The 23,932-nt window shown below is 44.6% G+C and overlaps 1 pseudogene across 1 annotated transcript; it reads left to right on the top strand.

The window, feature by feature from the left end:
• The first annotated feature begins 1,957 nt into the window (after nucleotides 1-1,957).
• Nucleotides 1,958-21,577, top strand: LOC147118430 (Ig heavy chain C region, secreted form-like; annotated as a pseudogene). Its single transcript, XR_015077817.1, has 5 exons — nucleotides 1,958-2,225; nucleotides 17,639-17,912; nucleotides 18,706-19,046; nucleotides 20,361-20,669; nucleotides 21,186-21,577. The product of XR_015077817.1 is annotated as an Ig heavy chain C region, secreted form-like (transcript).
• Nucleotides 21,578-23,932: the final 2,355 nt, after the last annotated feature.

The following is a 23,932-nucleotide window of genomic DNA, read 5'->3' as shown; positions in this document are numbered from 1 at the left end:
GGTAGCAAAAACAGGAAGGCAGATTATTATTTGAATGGCAATAGATTGGGAGACCGGGAAGTGAAAAGAGACCTGGGTGTTCTTGTGCACCAGTCGCTGAAGCTAAGCATGCAGGTGCCGCAGGCAGTTAAGAAGGCAAATGGAATGTTGGCCTTCGTAGCAAGAGGGTTCGAGTACAGGAACAAGGATGTCTTGCTACAGTTGTACAAGGCCTTGCTGAGACCGCACCTTGAGTATTCTGTGCAGTTTTGGTCGCCTTATCTGAGGAAGGACGTTCTTGCCATGGAAGGAGTGCAGCGAAGATTCACCAGGCTGATACCTGGGATGGCAGGAATGACGTATGAAGAGAGATTGTGTCGATTGGGCTTATACTCACTGGAGTTTAGAAGATTGAGAGGGGATCTCATCGAAACCTATAAAATTCTGTCAGGCCTGGACAGACTAGATGCTGGAAGGATGTTCCCGATTGTCATGGAGTCCAGAACCAGGGGTCATCGTCTAAGGATAAGGGGTAGGCCATTTAGGACTGAAATGAGGAGGAATTTCTTCACCCAGAGAGTGGTGAACCTGTGGAATTCTTTGCCACAGAGTGCGGTGGAGGCCAGTTCATTAAATATATTCAAGAAAGTGTTGGATATATTTCTTAAGGCTAAAGGGATCAAGGGATATGGGGAGAAGGCAGGGACAGGGTACTGAATTTGGATGATCAGCCATGATCTCTTTGAATGGCGGAGCAGGCTCGAAGGGCCGAATGGGCTACTCGTGCTCCTATCTTCTATGTTTCTATGTTTATCATCCCTCTCAGAACCCGGCTACCAAAGGGCAGAGAAATGCTCAGTTTGTGATCTGTTTATGCGGGAGATGAAGCCTTTATTCTAGTGATATTCTGTAACATACCGCTATGTCCTGATATACTGTGTTCCTGATACCAGTGAGAGTTACACAGTGGTTCCCTATTAACGTTTGCCGCAAGGATTTTAATGCCGGGATTTGCTGATCGAGTTTTCAGTTCTGATTCACAAGCTTCGCTTTACCAAAAGCTGATCTGAAGCGGCTGGGCACCAACATTCTCATGTTTCTCGGTCAACTCACTCCCTAATTATCAGGCAAGAGGACTTATTTAAAAGCTAATTTTACAAAGGACTTTCTTAGGGTCACTGACTCATGAGCCGTTAGAGAAATGCAATGAGAGACACTTGTATAATTTGTGGGCTTTCTAGTCATCTCCGGACCCAAATCGTGTAGCTATAGCCATCCACATTGTAAATAGAATTAGATTACCCACCTCCCGCCTTCAGATACATAGACCTAAAGCAATCCATAATATAGGGGATACTTTATTGGTACAGAGTGAAGGGATGGATAGCAGGAGATGGAGTAACGCATACTGGCAGTCTTTTTAGACCCTGATAATGTAATTTAATCTCAGAGATTCACATCCGCTGTGAAGGAGTGAGGAAATAAAGGGGTTTCATTGGCAGTCCAGATGTGAGTCCATTCTGTTGGTGATGTGGAAGGTGTGACATGCATCCAGAAGCCACCTCTATCAGGGAATCAATAGGCGGCGCCTGTTACCTCGCCCCCTCTTACCGGGCATTTAACTGCCGGTCACTGGGACCGCAATACAACAGTCCGGGAGCGGGTTTGCTCAGTGAGTTCTTGCCAGAACCATTTCCCACACATTGCCAGGAGGATGCGGTCGGAGATTTCTCTGTCTGTTGCTGGCTTTCTTACCGGGTGAGTAGTTTTAATTGTCCAAGTCTCTCACTGTTACTGTCTCAGTGTTAGTCTCTCTCTGGAATGTTAGAGTGAGGAATCATTGTACCAGGATTAATCCTCGGGGTTTTTCATTGTTCTTACAGGTGTCCAGTCGGACGTCATGTTGACTCAGCCAAAGGCAGAGACCGGGAGTCCCGGAGGCTTTCTGAGGCTGACCTGTAAAACAAGCGGTGTCAATCTTGGCAGCTATCGAATGCATTGTGTCTGAAACGTTCCCGGACATGGGCTGGAGTGGTTGGTTTACTACCTCAGTTCATCAACCAATAACTACGCCCCAGGGATCCAGAGTCTTTTTACTGCATCCAAAGACATTTCAAACAACATCTTCACTTTGGACATGAAGAACCTGATGACCGAAGACACCGCCATCTATTACTGTGCAGGAGAGACAACAGTGTATACTATGGAGTACTGGGCACAAGGCACTATGCTGACGGTGACTGCAGGTAAGAAACATTCACTCTTTCAGTAACTGTTGTATTTGTGTCTTTATTTTATATTTCTGTTTATTTCAGTAATTCATTCATTCACTGAAACTTGGGTTATGTGGATTCCGTAGTAAGATTTTTTGCACTGTTTCATTTAATTCTGCTGCAAAGGGATAATAGAATTAAACAGTTTCTCCAAAAATAAAATGTTGTTGAGGGATTGAGCCCCTGATTGATGTGATTTGGTGTTTATCTGCTGATGAATCTTTGCACCTGGGTTACTTTCAATACCCAATGGTTGTTGAACTGTTTGGCGTTTCTACGATGTTTAATGTCAATGACATCTAATGGTTACAGGTTTTCTGATCAAATGTAAACATTATGTGACTAAATGTGTTTGAAATAAGATTGTAGGCAGAAAACAGTAAGATCTAGTGGTCAAAAATAATCTTAAGTTATATTAATGTATTTTATTTGTGATGTTTACATTGACATCTATTAATCTAATGTTCACCAACGGTCATATTCAATGCATGAAATGTTACTGTAATTTATAACTACATAATTAACAAATGTGTTGCCTGAATCAGATTTAAATTACTATAAATTAAATTACATAGTAATATCACCCAATATTACAACAATGTGATATATCAATATTAATTTATTAAATATGATCCGTCTACTCACAATTCTGCTGTAATTATTTTATATTTATGTTTATTTCAATAATTAATTCGTTCAGTGATAGATGGGTTCGCTGGATTCTGTATTGAGATTTTTTGCAATGTTAAGTTTGATTCTGCTGAAATTAAGCTGCTTCTCCACAAAACGTTCTGTTGCGGGATTGAACCCCTCAGTGATGTGATTTGCTGTTTATCTGCTGAGGAGAGTGTGTGCCTGGGTTACTTTGAATAACTAAAGTTTGTGAAATTGTTTGGAGTTTGTGCAATGTTTAATCTCGGTGACATGGAACTGCTGCAGGTTTTCTGATCTGTTTAAAACTGTTTGAAAGATGATTGTCGGCAGACAAGTTGATTTTAGAAATCAAAAATCATTTAAAAATAATTAATGCATCTTTCTATTTTAAGTGTGAATTCCAGATTCAACTATTAATCTATAGTTTACGGTGCTCACATTTAATAAGTGAAATGTTACTGTAATTACGAATTATATAATTAACAATTAACATGCTGAAGGAGTGTTAAATTAATATAACTCCAACGATTATAATGCAGTAATATTGCCCAATATCACTCAATATGCTGTAGTAATAATATTAATGTATTACATATTATTCAGCTTCCAAAATTCTGCTCTAAACTGGTCACAATTAACGGAAGCGAAAATCTTTAGAGGCGGGAGACAATTTCTGATGAGGTCTGAAATTATTTTAATAACAGCAGACTGATTTCCACCTCAGTGTTCACTTTAATGAGGGTTTGAAATTAATTGTTATCTCCCTGTTTCACACAGATAAATGACAGACTGTATTTAATTATTCATTAAATGCGAGTTGTAAATAGCAGTTCATAAATGTAATAAATCTGCTGGGTTATTAAATTCTTACTGTGCAGTGGAAACCATGTAATTCCTTCAATATTATTTGTTGTTTGATAGCGAGACAATTATCACTAAACTAATCTTAAACAGTTTGTAAAATCATAGGCTGAGAAGTCGCTGGCAGTCAAAGAATTGTTCACAAAGTTCCATTTAATATCAATGAAGGTGTAGACTGTGTAAGGCTTGAGATACACATTGACATTCAAGCAGATTAATTTAATTACAAAAGAATAATATTAGTTTTGAATTTAACAACAACATCCTGTCTCCCATAGCTGTGCTGTATACGGGTTAAACTTATAGACAGTGAACAGATTACATCTGAGAGTTATGGTTAATTCTCATTAATGTTAAATTGATCAACAAAATCTCGCCTCCATTTGCTCATTAAATTTCAGTGTAGGAGATGGTCTGAATATTTTATTCTCCGCCAGTTTTACATTGATCATTCTGGAACTGATTTTTAATAAATAGCAGAATATATTTAATAATTAATTTACGGGCATTGTGTGAATTACGGGGGTAAAATATAAAAAGATTGTCCACGTTATTAAACAGCGGAGGCTCTGTTATGGACTGCAAACTGGCCGGTGGTCTTTTAATTCATGAAAATAGTTTTTTATAGTTTAGATGTAGGACAATGGTTAAACTTGAGAGCCCTGCTTTAGTAAACACACGGTGTTACAGTCCATCAGTAGTTAGTGAGATGTGACCACGGCCAGACTTTGAACTATATAAAATAGTCCACTCCTGAATCCATCATGTGAAATCCACTCTGAAAATGATGGAGTTTGTTTTGTGAGTTCAGAATCATGCAAAGTTTACAAGTGTGTAGATAGAGAGCGGGAATATATTAGAAGTCCGTGACCATTTTAATTCAAATGTGATTTGAATTAAGTAAAAATAATATATTAGTCTGAATGTCTTTATCTATTAATATGATTCTTAATATTTTAATATTCATAAATGCCATGTTAAATTAATTGAAGCCCTAATAGTTCACAGGTTACCAGGCAGAAACAGGATTAAAATTAATTTTACCTTATTTTATAATAATCCAGTGTAACATCATCTAACTTCAGCATTAACTTAAAGTTTAATATCAGTGCGAATTTATTAAACATAAATGACCTCCCACAATTGCGTTGTATACTGGACATGATTACAGTTACTGCAAAATCTCAAGGAGTGGAGAGAATTTTTAATTGTGTCTAAAATTAATGTAGAAACAATACATGTCTTACTCAGCTGTGCTCAGCTCAAGAAGGCGTCGCCGCAGATTTTAATGAATCTTCGTGTTTTGCCTCAATGATTTTCCAGGTTATATTTAATAATGAAATTACATTAACCCAGTGGGTAATCGGTCTTCAATGTAAATATCTGCTGGTTTGTTAAATTCTTACTCTGTCACGGTGTCCCTGTTATATGCAGTAAATTACCCTGTAATGTGAATTATTTCAGTAAACTAGTTTTCAGGGAAACTAAATCTTACTCGGTTTGTAAGATTGTAAACAGAAGGGGAGAATGGTTGGAAGTCGACGAGAGTTTTTCAAGTTAATATCAGTTTAATTTCAAAAAACGCGCAGACTTGACGTGATAGTTTGAACAGATCTATGTGCCGAAAGCACGATTGCTGCACCGTTTGTGTCTGGTCTGTTTCTGTGCGCCTGCAAACTGTGAAGAATCAGGAGTCGTGCTGACTGGTTGTAAACCTGCTGGTTTGTTCTCTTGTGTTTCATGGAGTGCAATTCGACTCATTTATTTCAGAAACTTTTATCTGTGAGAAATGCGATATTTTGACGTTACGTTTGAGGAGGCGTTTCAGAAATGGACTCAGTAACCCATTTTGTGACATTCAGAAGGAGCATTTCAGAAACACTTCTCGCAGACTGTAGATGGAGCTTTAGTCAGTTTTTAACACGTGCCGTACCTTCGCTGGAAGTGTTTGATGGGACAGTGTAGAGGGAGCTATACTCTGTACCTAACCCGTGCTGTACCTGCCCTGGGAGTGTTTGATGGGACAGTGTAGAGGGAGCTTTACTCTGTATCTAACCCGTGCTGTACCTGCCCTGGTAGTGTTTGATGGGACAGTGTAGAGGGAGCTTTACTCTGTACCTAACCCGTGCATTCCCTGCCCTGGGAGATTTTCATGGGAGATTGTAGAGGGAGCTTTACTCTGCATCTAACCCGTGCTGTACCTGCCCTGGTAGTGTTTCATAGAGTCATAGAGTTTTACAGCACAGAAAGAGGCCCTTCGGCCCATCGTGTCTGCGCCGCCCATCCATCCCTGTCCAGTCTAATCCCATTTTCCAGCATTTGGTCCATAGCCTTGTATGCAATGGCATTTCAAGTGCTCATCCAAATGCTTCTTGAATGTTGTGAGGGTTCCTGCCTCTACCACCCTTTCAGGCATTGAGTTCCACATTCCAACCACCCTCTGGGTGAAAAAGTTCCTCCTCAAATCCCCTCTAAATCTCCTGCCCCTTACCCTGAATCTATGCCCCCTTGTTATTGACCCCCCTACTAAGGGGAAAAGTTCCTCTTTGTCTACCCTATCTATGCCCCTCATCACTTTGTACACCTCAATCAGGTCCCCCCTCAGCCTTCTTTGCTCCAAGGAAAACAACCCCAGCCTGTCCAGCCTCTCTTCATAGCTGAGGCGCTCCATCCCAGGTAACATCCTGGTGAATCTTCTCTGCACCCTCTCCAAAGCAATCACATCCTTCCTATAGTGAGGCGACCAGAACTGCACACAGTACTCCAGCTGTGGCCTCACCAGCGTTTTGTACAGCTCCATCATCACCTCCCTGCTCTTATATTCTATGCCTCGGCTAATGAAGGCAAGTATCCCATATGCCTTTTTAACCACCTTATCTACCTGTTCCGCTGCCTTCAGGGATCTATGTACATGTACACCAAGGTCCCTCTGACCCTCTGTACTTCCTAGGGTCCTACCACTCATTGTGTATTCCCTTGCCTTATTTGTCCGTCCAAAATGCATCACCTCGCACTTTTCAGGGTTAAATTCCATTTGCCACTTTTCCGCCCATCTGACCAACCCGTTTATATCGTCCTGTAGCCTGAGGCTTTCCTCCTCACAATTTACCACCCCACCAATTTTCGTGTCATCTGCGAACTTACTGATCATACCTTTTACATTCTCATCCAAATCATTTATGTAGATCACAAACAACAAGGGACCCAGCACCGATCCCTGAGGTACCCCACTGGACACAGGCTTCCAGTCACAAAAGCAACCTTCGACCATCACCCTCTGCCTCCTGCCACTCAGCCAGTTTATGATCCAACGCGCCAAGGCACCCTGGATCCCATGGGCTCTTACCTTCTTGACCAGTCTCCTATGCGGGACTTTGTCAAAAGCTTTACTGAAGTCCATGTAAACCACATCCACAGCATTTCCCTCATCCACCCCCCTAGTCACCCCCTCGAAAAATTCAATCAGATTTGTCAGACATGATTTACCCTTGACAAAGCCATGCTGACTATCCCCGATTAATCCTTGCCTCTCCAAGTGGAGACTAATTTTGTCCCTCAGAATTTTTTCCAATAATTTCCCTACCACAGATGTTAGGCTCACTGGCCTGTAATTCCCTGGTTTATCCCTGCTACCCTTCTTGAATAATGGTACTACGTTAGCTGTTCTCCAGTCCTCTGGTACATCCCCTGTGGCCAGAGAGGTTCTGAAAATTTGTGTCAGAGCCCCTGCAATCTCCTCCTTTGCCTCCCACAGCAGCCTGGGATACATCTCGTCTGGGCCTGTGGATTTATCCACTTTTTGGCCTGCTAAAACCGCTAGCACCTCCTCCCTCTCGATGCTAATATGTTCAAGTATGTCACAGCCCCCTTGCCCGATTTCTATGTCTGCATCGTCTTTCTCCATAGTGAACACAGATGCAAAAAATTCATTTAAAACCCCGCCTACATCATCTGGCTCTACACACAGATTGCCACTTTGGTCCCTAATGGGCCCTACCCTTTCCCTGGTTATCCTCTTGCCCTTAATATACTTATAAAACATCTTAGGATTTTCCTTTATTTTGCTCGCCAGTGTTATTTCATGTCCCCTCCTCGCCCTCCTAATTTCTTTTTTAAGTATGCCCCTGCATTTTTTATACTCCTCTAGGGCTTCTTCCGTCTTTAGTCTTTTGTAACTGCCAAAAGCCCCCCTTTTATTTCTAATGCATTTTTGTATATCCCTTGTCATCCAAGGTTCCCTTTGCTTGTTGGTCCCACCCTTGACCTTTACAGGAACATGTTGGCGTTGTACTCTCTCTATTTCCCTTCTGAAAGTCTCCCACTGTTTTGATGCGGATTTTCCTATAAGTAGCTGCTCCCAGTCCAATTTGGCCAGATCCTGCCTTATCATATTAAAATCGGCCTTCCCCCAATTTAGAACCCTTATTTCCGGGCCGTCTTTGTCTTTTTCCATGACCACCTTAAATTGATGGGACAGTGTAGTGGGAGCTCTACTCTGTATCTAACCCGTGCTGTACCTGCCCTGGTAGTGTTTTAGGGGGCAGTGGGCAGGGAGAATTTACACTCTATTTAAACAGTGCAGTACTTTACTGGGAACGTTTGCCAGTGTCGTGCAGATTTGGCTTTGCTCGCAATCAATCCCTTGCTATACCTGACCTTACAGCATGGCAGTGCAGAGGGAGCTTTACTGTGTATTATCTGTACTGTAACAGACCTGTGAGTGCTTTGCCCTGTGTTGTTCAAGGGTTCTTAATCTCCATCCAACTAATAAGGTGTGAGCTCTCAAGCCGGATATATAAAAAATAAAACTTTCCATTGCTCCGATGAAACAACCACACTTCATTGATTTTAACTGTATTGCAAAAAAATCTGCCCAATTATTAATGCATTGAAAAACTTTAAACATTTGGAGTATCAGATAATGATTGAATGAGATTGGCCTGATCCTGAGCTCACTTTCAGAACAAACAGTTTCAGGAAGTGACGGTAACGCTCCAGAAAGCAGCGCCTGTTCTGATCTAATGGGAGGTTGGAAGATATTTTGACAATTTAAATGGAGAATGTCCAGAGGCCCGCTCCAAGTAACCATCATGGGAACCTTATATTTGAAAACATTATTTCGTTCAATTGTTTTTAAAGGTAACCGACAGGGACAAACTCGGGTGAGGTGCAGCTGTTGGACTGGGTCACAGCACAAGGCTCACAGTCACTGAGAAACAGTCAGCCTGTGATGGGTCGTCTTTCACAATAAGCTTGAAGACTCTGTGACGCTATCCAATTGAATCATTTGAGTCAAATTCCTCAGTTCCTTTATTTGAAATATCCTCTTGCATTATAACCCACAATAAAATAGATCTGATAGAGGTGTTCAACATTATGAAGCGTTTCCTTCCATTAAATCAGGAAGAACTAATTCCGCTGCACCGTGTAGAATCACAGAGACTCAGAGGACAGAAGGGGCCATTCGGCCCGTCTTTCCTGTGCTGGCTCTGAAAGAGCTGGAATATCACGTCCCAGCTTTTTCCTCGTAACCCTCCACTGTGTCCTCTTCAACTATATGTACAGCTGCCTTGTGTGCAGTGTATGTGCCTTTAAGATCCCCATGTGTACTGTAATGCCGGTAATGGCCACTCGGCTATATAGGCCTGAGTATTGTGTTGTATCTGTTAGTTCCCCTCCAGACTTTGTTTACTAAACACCTATCAAACCAACTCCTGTCTTCAGTGTCTCTATCAACACACAGACACAACAGTGGCAACGAAGTGGAAACGGACTTACCTACAATTCGGCAGCACCTCAAGGACATCGATTCCTCTGGCATCCAGAAGAAGCAAGAAGTGAAAGAAGCTGTTGTTTCACCAGCTGGCCAAGATGGTGGCAGGTACTGCGGTAATCCTTCCTGGGCATCAGGCTGGGGCTCCAGCGGCTGGCTCTACAGCTGGGCCAAGCAGCGAAAGCAGAGGCAAGCAGTAACAGACGGGGAGGGAGCACTCGGGAGACAGCCGGCGCTGCAAGCAGGTCGGCGTTCAGACCTAGAGAGAGAGTCCGGTGGGAACGAGTCTCCAACTGTAAATAAATAAATAAATAAAAAAGAACGGAAACCGCGGGAAACAGCGTTGTCATCGGCAGCAGCGACGGGAAAGCGCAGGAAGCGCCATATCTTTTCTGCAGAAAAGAAAGAAAAGCACGGGAAGCGCCATATCTTTTCTAAGATGCCTAATTCTGGCAATATTGATGCTTTTGATAACGAGATAGAGGATTGGACCACATATGTGGAAAGAGTGGAGGTATATTGCACCGCAAATGGAATAGAAGATGAAAAAAAAGCTTCAGTACTTCTAAATCTAATGGGCGCAAAGACATACAAGCTGTTACGAAACTTAATCACTCCAGCCGAACTGATGGACAAGAATTTTGAGGAGATTGTTGATACCCTACACTGCCAATTCGAGGCAGGACTGGCAGATTCTCTACGAGACAAATTCGTCTGCGGTCTCCTAAGTGTAGGAACACAAAAAAGGCTACTTTCTGAGAAAGATTTGACACTGGACAAGGCTTTCAGTGCAAGAGGAGCTGCAGAGATACAGCAAAAGCCACAAGGCTTCGGCACCCATGAAATGACATGGGGTTTTGGGAGATGTTATCGCTGCGGCAGATCTACCCATGACCAGAGGGACTGCTGGTTCAAGGACAAAGCATGCAGGCAATGCAGAAAGATGGGACATATTACACGTGTATGCCGATCTGGAATCAAAAAATCCACTAACAGGAAAAAAATCAATAAGGAAAAGCACAGAAAGGTACAAATGATGACGGACAGTAGCTCCGAAGACCAGAAGAGCAATAGCGACTCCGGGAACAAGAGACTAAGCTCTCTCAAATTACATAATGTAATTGCCAAAAAAGATTACCAGACCATTTGGGTTACCCTCACAATAGCAGGGTCCCCAGTTAAAATGGAGCTAGATACAGGATCAGCTCTGACCATCATAAATCGACGGGATTACGAGCGGCTATTTCCGCATATACCTTTAAAAGACACATCCATTATCTTGAAAACATATACGGGGCAGAAAGTATACCCCAACGGAAAAATAAGGGTGCCTGTTGTATACAACGGCAAGGAAATACAGAAGTTGTATTTATACGTTGTACAAGATGGTGGTCCACTGCTGTTGGGACGTGAATGGATCAGGAAAATACGTTTAGACTGGCACTCCATTCAGGCACTGACGGTGACCAGTAAGGAAAAAAAATGATGATGACGTCATACCTGAACGATTAAAAGACATCTTGGCCAATGCCAAGGAAGTGTTTCAAGAGAAACTAGGAACCTTGAAAGGCATCACCACCTCAATAAAAGTGGAAGATGCAGCAATTCCGAAGTTTTTTAAGGCAAGACTGGTGCCATGCGCAATTCGTCCAGCAGTCGAGGCAGAGCTGGAGAATTTGGAAAAGGCAGGCGTATTATCTAAAATAGATTGGAGCGAGTGGGCAACACCCATCGTCCCAGTCATGAAGAAAGCATTGAAGAATGATAAATCTGAAGAACAGAGAACAATTTGCATCTGTGGAGACTTCAAGGTGACTGTAAACCCGGTCCTTCACACGGTACAGTATCCTCTTCCGAGGATAGAAGATATTTTTGCCTCACTATCCGGAGGGAAACGTTTCACCAAAATTGACTTGGCACAGGCATATCTACAGATGGAGGTTGAAAAGGCCTCTAAAAAATATCTCACGATAAATATACACAAAGGTCTGTACCAGTACAATCGACTGGTTTTCGGAGTAGCATCCGCTCCAGCTATCTGGCAAAGAGTTTTGGAGCAAGTCCTCCAAGGGATTCCGGGGACTCAATGCTAGCTAGATGACATCCTTGTAACAGGAGAAAACGACAACGAGCACCTTGCCAATTTGGAGCAGGTGCTCACTAGGCTGAGAGAACGGGGCCTACGAGCAAATCGCCCCAAGTGCGAATTTTTCCAAAATCAAATATCATATAGTGGCCACATAATTAATAAGGAAGGGTTGCATAAGTCACCTGAAAAAATTGAAGCGGTCATTAAAGCCCCAACAGCTGAAAATGTTTCACAATTAAGGTCGTTCCTGGGATTAATAAATTACTATCATAAATTTTTACTGAACTTATCAACTCTTCTACACCCTCTTAATGAACTGCTACAAACAGGAGTAATTTGGAAATGGAGCGAAGACTGTAAACGTGCCTTCCATAAATGCAAAGGCTTAATCACGTCCAAAGAAGTTTTGGCTCATTACAACCCATCACTGCCAATCAGACTGGCGTGCGATGCATCCCCTTATGGCATAGGAGCAGTATTATCACATAAATTCCCTGATGGCTCGGAACAGCCGATAGCTTTTGCGTCATGCTCAATGAACTCAGCTGAGCGTAGCTATGCCCAAATCGACAGGGAAGCACTCAGCCTGGTATGGGGAGTGAAGAAATTCAACCATTACCTACACGGACAAAAATTTGCCTTGTTGACTGACCAGCAACCCCTCATCTCCATATTCAACCCTAAAAAGGGTGTTCCCATTATGACAGCGCAAAGGCTACAGAGGTTGTCCCTTTTTCTAGGGGCACACCAATACAACATCGAATACAAAGGATCAAAACAGCTTGGGAATGCTGACGGTTTATCGCGCCTACCGTTGCCAGCGGTAGAAGAGGTGCCTACAGTAGACCCAGTGGAGATGTTCCACTCAACCACAGTGGAATGTCTACCAGTAACAAATTCTGCCATTGAAAAGGAAACGAGAAATGACCCAACTCTCTCACGAGTCTACGACTTAACGGTGAAGGGATGGCCAGCACATGGCGAACCACTGTTGCCAGCATTCTCGCAAAGAAGAGAAAAGCTGTCAGTGTGCCGAGGAACCTTGATGTGTGGATCCAGAGTGGTGATTCCACCCAAACTCCACGATAAAGTGCTAAAGGAGCTTCACGAGGGGCATCTGGGTGGAGTGAAAATGAAGAACCTAGCCAGAGCGTTTGTATGGTGGCCAGGTATCGATGGAGACATCGCAGAAATGACCAAGAGCTGCCTAGGATGCCAGAAGGTCCAAAACGCCCCACCCCAAGCCCTTCTACACCCATGGGAGTGGCCCTCATCTCCCTGGCAAAGGGTACACATCGACTTTGCTGGTCCATTTATGGGCTCAATGTTCTTAATCGCGGTTGATGCACACTCCAAGTGGCCGGAGGTAATAAAGATGTCCTCCACCACCACGACAAAAACCATCACAGTATTAAGGACCATATTTGCCAGGAATGGGCTGCCGGAACAGATCTGTTCTGATAATGGACTGCAATTTGTGTCCGAAGAATTCAGGAAGTTCTTAAAAAACAATGGGGTTAAGCAGTACACATCCGCCCCATACCATCCCGCCACCAATGGATTGGCTGAAAGGTTTGTCCAGACCTTCAAGAAGGCCATAAAGGCCATGGGTAATGAAGACATAAAACTTCAGCACAAGGTGGATAACTTCTTGTTCGCATACAGGAATGCAACACATATGGTTACAAACCAAACTCCCGCCATGATGTTCTTCAATAGAAGCCTAAGATGCCGGCTGGATTTGATCAAGCCCAACATCAGAAGGGACGTGGAGAACCGGCAATTTCAAGGCATGAATGAAAGGCCAACTAGAACCTTCCAGATAGGTCAACAAGTTCTGGCCCGGGACTAGTGTACCGAGAAATGGCAGCCTGGAACTATCTGCACACGACTAGGACCGCTGATGTATACCGTGGACATCGGAGAAAGCATAATAAGGCGCCATGCTGACCAAATCATAGAGTGATCAGAAAAGGGACAACCTACACCACAACTCTATATGCCTAACGATGAAGTAGAGATACCCATATCTACCTCCGATCCAGTGATACTGGAACCCGATGAACCCGACACTGGCATTCAAGCCGAATCAGCCTTGCCAAAAGAACCTACTACACCACCAGAAACTGCTACACCACCGAGGCGTTATCCGGACTGAGTCAGGAAGCCTCCAGAGAGACTGACTGATAATTAATTAACTGCAGCAATGTATAGATTATTTTTCTTGTAACATGTAATTAATAATTACTTAAAATATTATGTACTGGTTAGCTAAAAGGGGAGGAATTGTAGTGTATGTGCCTTTAAGAGCCCCATGTGTACTGTAATGCCGGTAATGACCACTCGGCTATATAAGCCTGAGTATTGTGTTGTATCCGTTCGTTCCCCTCCAGTCTTTGTTTAGTAAGCACCTATCAAACCAACTCCTGTCTTCAGTGTCTCTATCAACACACAGACTCAACATTGTGCATTCCAGATCTTAACAACCCTCCGTTTGAAAAACAATTATCCTCATTTCCCCTCTCGTTCTTTTGGTAATTATTTTAAATCTGTGACCTTTGGTTACCGACCTACTCGGCAGAGGAAACCATGTCTCCCTACATGCTCTGACAAAACCTCTCACAATTTTGAACATCTCTATTAGGTCTCCCCTTAACTTTCTCTGCTCTGAGGACCAATCCCAGGTTTTCCAATCTGCCCGCATAATGGAAGTCTCTCATCCCTGGTCTCATTCTGGTCAATCTCCTCTGTACCCTCTTCAAGGCCTTGTCATTTTCCCTAAATTGTGGTGGTCAGAATTGTATACACTACTCCATCTGATGCCTAACCAGTGATTTGTAAAGTTTTAGCATGATTTCCTTGTTTTTTGTATTCAAAGCCCCCTTTACAATGGCAAGTATCCCAACACACTTCCGTAACCGCCTGATCATCGTGCCCTTCCACCTTCAAAGATTTGTGACTATGCACCCCAAGTTCCCTCTGCTCTTGCACCACCCTCTCGATTATACTGTCTCTCCATGTTATTCCTCCAAAAGTGAATCACTTAACACTTACCTGCATTAAATTGCATCAGCCACATGTCTGCCCATTTCACCAGTCTGTCTATGTTCTCCTGAAGTTCGCTGCTATCCTGCTTACGAGTTATCACGTTGCCAAGTTTTGCATCATCTGCGAATTGGAAACTATACTCCCTATACACAGGTCCAGGTAATTTATATGTAAAAATGGAAAAGCAATTGTTCTAATACCGACCCAAGGGCAGCCTACTGTATACTTTTCTCCAGGCAGAAAAACATCCGTTCCCTGCCTCCTCTCCCTGAGCCAGTTAGATACCCTAGTTACCTCCATCCCTTTAATCCCATCTGCTTCCATTTTCCGAATAAGTCTTTTATGAGATACTTTATCAAATGCCATTTGAAAGTCTCTGTGTACAACGTCTATTGCAGCACCATCATCAACCCTCTCTGTTACTTCACACTGTAGACCGAGCTTTCAGTATCTGACCAATAAGCCGCAGGTGTTTGCATTATCCGCACAAACCAGAAGCCAGAGTTTCCCAAATCAGCAGACAGCACATTACTTACATTTATCCTTCCTTGCATAGAACCCGCTGATAACCAATCGATTTATAATGTTTAAGGATTGCCAATATTAGATATTTAGTGAAGAAACCTGTCCTGATGTTTTGATTATGTTCGGTACAAACAGCAACAAGAAGTGACTGTAACGACCCAGAAAGCAGCGCCTGTTCTCACTGGTGGGAGGTTGGAAAGTAATTTGGAAATTGAAATGGAGCATTTAAAGAGCATCGTTCCACATAACCGGCTTTGGGAATCGTATTTAATTCAGATTATTTAAATGAGTGAGTGGGAGGTGGAAAGTCAGGAGACGTCCATTCAGTAGAATGGGACAGAGGGCAAGTGACAATGTATCGCTCTTCCTCCAATTCTGAGAAGGCAAGAGACTCGAATCAATTCCAATTCAACCAGTGGCATAGTGGTGAGCACTGTTGCCTCACAGCGCCAGGGACCTGGGTTCAAATCCCGCCTCGGGTGACTGTCTGTGTGGAGTTTGCACATTCTCCCTGTGTTTGCGTGGGTTTTCTCCAGGTGCTCTGGTTTCCTCCCACAGTCCAAAGATGTGTGGGTTAGGTTGATTGGCCATGATAAAAATTGGCCCCTAGTGTTAGGGGGGATTAAATACATGGGGTTACGGGGATAGGGCTTGGGTGGGATGGCTGTCGGTGTAGGGACCGGGTGCTAGGGTTTGGATGATCAGCCATGATCTCGTTGAATGGCGGAGCAGGCTCGAAGGGCCGAATGGCCTACTCCTGCTCCTATCTTCTATGTTTCTAAAGCTTGAATCTCAGCAACCAGGCTGTACAAAAGTTTCCTATTCAAACCTGTAAGCTGAATTATTCCGTTCACATTTAAAGGAGGCTTCACCCATTTATTGTAAACGTCCTTTATTGTCATGGGAACAAGGCAGATTTAGATGAGGTCTGATAAAGGGTTTTGGAATTATGAAGGGTTTTATGAAGGGATTCGGGAAATATATTTCCCCGGATCGGTGAGTTGGTGAGTAAATTGCACTGATTGAAAATCAGCAGCAACAGAATGAAGGGAAAGGGTATTATTCTACTTTTCTACACAGGGGGCAGTTGGACAGGGGATGCCCTATCAGAAAGAGGGCTGCATGCAGACTCCATAATAGCTCGATAAAATTGAACATTTGGGAGGAAGATTGGGAATTGGAAGGTGCACGGGGTTGGTGGAGAGATCTTTCAGCGATGTGATTGGCCCAATGGCCTCCTTCTGTGCTGTAAAGTTGTATCATTTTATAATTCTGGGTCATGCTTTATAAACATGCTGGGATTTGTTTTAAAGGTAATACAACTAATAGATCTAGCTGTAGGGGTTGTGTGATTAACCCCACCGCTATTCAAACAAGTCTATCCTCTGAAAACAACAACTTGCCTTTAATATAGCGCCTTTAATGCAGTAAAACGTCCCAAGACGATTCACAGGAGTGTCAGCAGATACAATCTGACACCGAGCCACATAAGGAGGCATCATTTTATTCTTTAGTATGGTGGGTAGTTACTCTGACAGTTGACAAAAAGCTTGGTCAAAGAGGTAGGTTTTAAGGCAGCATCTTACAATGGAGAGATGACAACAATTTGATATCACAGAATGACCTGATTCTGTGCTGATAATAAGAGGCTGACAGCAAAAGGATGTAGGGAGGAGCGCAGTGGACACAATGTGAAACAATCTAATGTGAAAGTGTTTGGGGAATGAGGGGTGTGTTCCAAAACAGGGGATCAAGAACTGGAGGAAGTCCCGACACAATATTCCGGCCTTCACTCGGTATAAAGGGGCCTCATGGACAGAATGTTAAACAATCTAATGTGAAAGTGTTTGGGGAATGAGGGGTGTGTTCCATAACAGGAGATCAAGAGCTGGAGGAAGTCCATGATACAATATTCCGGCATTCACTCGTTATAAAGGGGCCTCATGGACAGAATGTGAAAGAATCTAATGTGAAAGTGTTTGGGGAATGAGGGGAGTGTTCCATAACAGCGGATCAAGAGCTGGAGGAGGTCCCGATACAATATTCCGGCATTCACTCGGTATAACGGGGCCTCATGGACAGAACGTGAAAGAATCTAATGTGAAAGTGTTTGGGGAATGAGGGGATTGTTCCATAACAGGGGATGAAGGGCTGGAGGAAGTCCACGATACAATATTCTGGCATTCACACGGTATAAAGGGGCCTCATGGACTGAATGCCCTTTCAGACTCCTGACTTTTCTTATGTACAAGACTGGAGTTACATGAAGGCGTTTCACGTCGGGTCTCACAACTCACAGAAACTCAAATACTGATCGAGGCATTGATCGGCAAATTATGGAATTCGTTCATCCTGTAGTCAGATTTCGAGTTATCTGGTTATGTTATAAGCACGGATTACGGAGTCTAACTTGTTCAATGGGCCATTCTTTCCCAGCGACACAGTCTCCTCCCACCCTCTACGCCCTGCTCTCCTCCTGTGAACAACCCAACACCGGCGGCCCCATCACGTACGGCTGTTTGGCGATGGACTACTTTCCGGAAACCACCAGCCTTTCCTGGAGGAAAGATAAAGAGCCAATCACCACTGGATTGAAGACCTACCCGTCAGTGTTCAACAAGAAGGGAACTTACACCCTGAGCAGCCAGTTAACCATCACCGAGTCACAGGTGGGGAGCAGCACAATCTACTGCCAGGTTCGACAAAGGGGGTCGGACTGGAACGTCAGATACAGGGGGAAACTCTGAACAGCAGAGAAGTTATGTTCAACATCTATACAACCTTTGGTTAGACCAGACTTAGAGTACTGAGTACACGTCTGGTCTCCATATCATACTTAGTGTACTGAGTACAGGTCTGGTCTCCATATCACACTTAGTGTACTGAGTACAATTCTGGTCTCCATATCACACTTAGTGTACTGTGTACAGGTCTGGTCTCCATAATCACACTTAGTGTACTGTGTACTGTTCTGGTTTCCATGTTACAAGAATGATAGAGGCACTGGAGAAGAGCAAATAAAGATTTACAAGGGGATACCAGAACTGAAAAATTGTAACTGTCAAGAATGATTGAACGGGCTTGGGATCTTTTCTCTCGGGATGACCGAATAGAGGTCTTTAGAATTATGAAGTGGGTTGAAAGGTTAGATGTAGAGACAATATTTCTGCTTGAGGAGGAGCTCGATACTAGGGGCCATAAATATAAGATAGTCACTAATAAATCCAATAGGGAATTCAGGAGAAACTTATTTACCAGAGAGTGGGTAGAATGTGGAACTCGCTACCATAGGCGAATAGCAGAGATGCGTTTCAGGGGAATCTAGATAAGTACAAGAGGGAGAAAGGAATAGAAGGTTGTGTTGATGGGGAGATGAAGTAGGGAGAGAGGAGGCTCATGTGGATCATAAACACCGACCAGTTGGGCCGAATGGCCTGTTTCTGTGTTGGAGATTCTATGTAAAAAACCACTTTACAGTTCTTCATTGTTTGGATTGCAACAAGTAATCCCAATAAAATGTATGTTCTTGCAGATCTTGTGGTACATCATCCAACTGTGATCCTCACCCTGAGTTCCAGTGAAGAAACCATCATCAGCAGGTCTGCAACCGCCGTTTGTTCAATCATCGATTTCCGTCCAAAGTCAGTGACCGTGAATTGGCTGAAGAATGGACAACTCATGGATTCGGGCTTCATCACCTCTCCCGTCTTTGAAGTGAACGGGAGCTTCTCGGCGACCAGTCGGCTGACATTCCCCGCCGGGGAGTGGTTCACCGGCTCGGTCTATCCCTGCCGGGTCTCTCATCAAGGTGTTACCCAAAGCCGAAATATCTCCAGATCTCAGGGTAAGCAACATACCCTCGTGAAGTCCCAAAAAATTCTGAGCGCTGATCTCAGTCAGGACTTTTACTAGAATTAGTAAAAAGCGCAGAACTGTTTCTAATTTCCAATCACACAGTTTGTGTTTCCTTCCGATGTCAGTGCTGACTCAGGATTCCTCACGGTTCAGGATTCCAGCACTTCGACAAAGGTTTCCCTCAGCTGTGATGTCAGACAGTGAGTGAGGTGTCCTTAGTCTCAGGTTTAGCCTGAGAAAGCTCTTTTTCAAATTTACAATCATGCTGTTTGTGTTCTCTTCCAATATCAAATAAAAGAAATAAATGAGTTTACATAGCGCCTTTCCCGAAGTGTTTTCCGCCAAGGAAGTACTTCCTGAAATGTGCTCACTGTTGTAATGTAGAAATCGCGGCGGCCAATTTGCAGACATTAAGGTCCCACAAACAGCAATGTGATAATGATCAGATAATCTTATTATTTGGTGATGTTTGTTGAGGGATAATTATTGGCCAGGACACCTGGGAGAACTCCCCTGCCCTTCCTCGAAATATTGCCATGGGATCGTTTTCATCCAACTGAGAGAGCAGACGGGGCCTCGGTTTAATGTCTCCTTCGAAAGACGGCACGTCCGACAGTGCAGCGCTCCCTCAGTACTGCACTGGGAGTGTCAGCTCACATTTTGTGTTTAAGTATCTGGAGTGGGACTTGAACCCACGATCTTCTGAATCAGGATTCCTCATGGCTCAGAATTCCATAACCTCGCCAAAGAAGGTTTCCCTCTGCTCTGATGTCAGAGAGTACATGAGGTGTCCTCGGTCTCAGGTTTATCCTGATTGGCTGATCATATTCGGAGCGGCAGTAGGTGTCTGGAACCCTTGACTGGTAACTGTCTCAGGACCCACTGCTAGAAATGGCATCTACCCTATTTAGAGAACTGCGTTCAATTCTGGGCACCACACATCAGGATGGATATACTGGCTTTAGAGGGTACAATGCAAATTCACCCGAATCACACTGGGGCTGAAGTGGTCAAATTATGAGGCGAGGTTGCACAGAATAGGCTTATATTCCTTTGAGTATAGAAGATTAAGAGGTGATCTAGTTGAAGTGTTTAAGTTGATAAATGGAATTGATAGGGGAGATAGAGAGAAACTATTTCCTCTGGTGCAGAACAAGGACCATGACCTTAAAATTAGAACTGAGCCGTTCAGGGGTGATGCCAAGAAGCACTTGATTGATTCTCCCTGAGAGAGTGAAGGTGGACTACTGGTGTCCTGATTCTGAAGATGAAGCTTTCCTTGACGTTGATTTCTGCTTCACAGATCAGGTCCAATGTAACGATCCAGAAATCACTCTTCCCCAACCGTCACTGGAACAGGTCTTACTGGAGGTGACGGTGACCTTAACCTGCGTCGTGTCTAATGCTCCTTATGGAGTCAACGTGTCCTGGACCGGAGAAAAGGAGACGTTGAAATCAGAGATTGCCGTCCAACCTGGAGAGTCTCCCAACAACGTGATCAGCAACTTAAACATCTCGACACAAGCCTGGCTGAGAGGGGATGAGTTCACCTGCGTGGTGAGCCATCAGGATATGCCGACTCCTATAAGAGATTCCATCCCCAAGGAAAAAGGTGAGCGGTGAGATTGTAGCAATACGTGAGACACTGACTATTTCAGGTGCATGTGCACGGGCCAATTCGTTCTATTCAGTGTTTCAATGGACTGCTCTGATAATTCAATGGGTAATCCCACTAACTACACCCTCTGGAACCAGAGATGATGCATTTAAAGGGAAGCTGAATAAGTCAATGAGGGAAAAGGGAATAGAATGATCTGTTATTTGGGGTAGATGAAGTAAGGTGGGAGGAGGCTCGTGTGGAGCATAAACAGAGGCATTGACCAGTTGGGCCGAATGGTCTGTTTCTATGATGTAACTTCTATATAATTTTCCAGTCCCAGTCTTCAAGCCCCCAGAGAGAAGGATTGCATCCCCCTCTGCTCCGGGCTGGAAAGCCGGACAAGACACAGAGGGGGAAAGGGAAACCTTTAAAATTCAGCACAAAGCACATTCCTCTCACGTCTAACCGCCGGTTCCACTGTCTCTGGATTTCTCCAGTTTATTGACCTTTATTGTGATTGTTCTGCAGCTAAAGATCCGCGGGAACCGTCCGTGTCTGTCCTCCTGCCCCCGGCAGAAGAGGTCTCCGCTCAGAGGTTCGTCACCCTCACCTTCTTAGTGAGAGGTTTCTCCCCGCGAGAGATCTTCGTCAAGTGGACCGTCAATGACAAGCCGGTGAATTCCGGCAAATACAAGAACACCGAGGTGATGGCGGAGAACGGCAGCAGTTCCTTCTTCACGTACAGCCTGTTATCCATTGCAGTGGAGGAGTGGGCCAGCGGCGCTTCCTACTCCTGTGTGGTGGGACATGAAGCGATCCCCTTGAAGATCATCAACAGAACGGTTAATAAATCCAGCGGTAAACCCAGTTTTGTCAACATTTCCCTGGTTCAGATGGACACCATCAATTCCTGTCAATAAGAATCTCTCGATTGCATTTCAGTTCCTGAATAAAACCACTAAAGGCCTTTTCTTCCAATCGTCATTTACACACACAGCCGCTCAATTAATTTTGTTCCCTATTTTTGCCAAGGGGAAGGCTGTATATCTGATGCAGGATATTGACCGGTCTCGGCCCCAAGGCGTGTACAGCCAGTGCTCCAAGCTCAGATACACCACGGGTTAGAGACAGAGTGAAGTTCTTTCATGACAGGATTCCTCAAAGTCACTTCAGCAACTTTCGTCCCGCTGGGGGGAATCAAAAAGTTCCCATTTCAGACAAACAAATGCAGCACATTTAGATGTCGGTGTCCCTGTTTCTCGTGCTGTCCATCCCTTCAGAATTGGGGCCAGTTTTATTTTGCAGCATCGCACCCTCTGGGATCTGAAATAAGGCCACACACGAACATGAAATGTAACCCCCACCAGAGAGAGGGGAAAGAGCAATTGTTAACCCATTGTACACCCACTCCCCACCAGAGAGAGGGGAAAGGGTAATTGTTACATCACTATACCCCCCACACCCCCACCACAGAGATGGGAAAGGACAATTGTTAACCCACTGTACCTCACACTCCCCCACCAGAGAGAGGGGAAGGGCAATTGTTAACCCACTGTACCTCCCATTCCCCCACCAGAGAGAGTGGAAAGGGCATTTGTTAACGCACTGTACCCCCACTCCACCTCCAGAGAGAGGGGAAAGGGCAATTGTTAACCCACTGTAAACCCACTCCCCCACCAGAGAGAGGGGAAAGGGCAACTGTTAACCCACTGTACCCCCACTCCCCCACCAGAGAGAGGGGAAAGGGCAATTGTTAACCACTGTACCTCTCACTCCTCCACCAGAGAGAGGGGAAAGGGCATTTGTTAACTCACTGTGCCTCCCACTCCTCCACCAGAGAGAGGGGAAAGGGCAATTGTTAACCCACAGTGCCTCCCACTCCCCCACCAGAGAGAGAGGAAAGGGCAATTGTTAACTCACTGTACCCGCACTCCGCCACCAGAGAGAGGGGAAAGGGCAATTGTTAACCCACTGTAACCCCACTCCCCCACCAGAGAGAGGGGAAAGGGCAATTGTTAACCCACTGTACCCACCCACCCACCAGAGAGAGGGGACTGGCAATTGTTAACCCACTGTGCCTCCCATTCCCCCACCAGAGAGAGTGGAAAGGGCATTTGTTAACGCACTGTACCCCCACTCCACCTCCAGAGAGAGGGGAAAGGGCAATTGTTAACCCACTGTAAACCCACTCCCCCACCAGAGAGAGGGGAAAGGGCAACTGTTAACCCACTGTACCCCCACTCCCCCACCAGGGAGAGGGGAAAGGGCAATTGTTAACCACTGTACCTCTCACTCCTCCACCAGAGAGAGGGGAAAGGGCATTTGTTAACTCACTGTGCCTCCCACTCCTCCACCAGAGAGAGGGGGAAGGGCATTTGTTAACCCACTGTGCCTCCCACTCCTCCACCAGAGAGAGGGGAAAGGGCATTTGTTAACTCACTGTGCCTCCCACTCCTCCACCAGAGAGAGGGGAAAGGGCAATTGTTAACCCACTGTACCTCCCACTCCCCCACCAGAGAGAGGGGAAAGGGTAATTGTTAGCCCACTGTACCCACCCACCCACCAGAGAGAGGGGACTGGCAATTGTTAACCCACTGTGCCTCCCATTCCCCCACCAGAGAGAGGGGAAAGGGCATTTGTTAACCCACTGTACACCCACTCCCCCACTAGAGAGAGGGGAAAGGGCAATTGTTAACCCACTGTATCCCCAGTCCCCACCAGAGAGAGGGGGAAGGGTAATTGTTAACCCACTGTACCCCCAGTTCCCACCAGAGAGAGGGGTGTAGTGTCCGTGTGTAGATAAAGACACTGAAGACAGGAGTTGGTTCATAGGTATTTACTAAGCAAGTCTGGGGGGGGTTCTAAAGGACATTCACAATACACAGGCTTATATAGCCCAAGTGGCAATTACCGGCATTACGCACACCTGGGGCTCTTAAATGCACATACACCACAATTGTTTTTAAAGGCACATACACCACAATTCCTCCCCTTCCAGCTAACTAGTACATCATATTTTAAGTAATTAATTACATGTTATATGCAAAATAATATACATTGCTGTATTAATTAATTATAAGTTAGTCTCTCAGGAGGCTTCCTGACTCGGTCCGGATAACGCCTCAGGGGTGTAGTAGTTTCTGGTGGTGTAGTAGGTTCTTCTGGTAAGGCTGATTCGGCTTGAAGGCCAGTGTCGGGTTCATCGGGTTCCAGTGTCACCGGATCGGAGGTAGATATGGGTATCTCTACTTCATCATTAGATGTATAGCGTGGTT

Source organism: Somniosus microcephalus, chromosome 4, assembly GCF_052327205.1.
Source record: "Somniosus microcephalus isolate GS21.2 chromosome 4, FLI_Smic_1.0, whole genome shotgun sequence".
Taxonomy (NCBI): Eukaryota; Metazoa; Chordata; class Chondrichthyes; order Squaliformes; family Somniosidae; genus Somniosus; species Somniosus microcephalus.
Note: the sequence above shows the minus strand (reverse complement) of the source record. Positions and strands in the feature narration are given on the sequence as shown.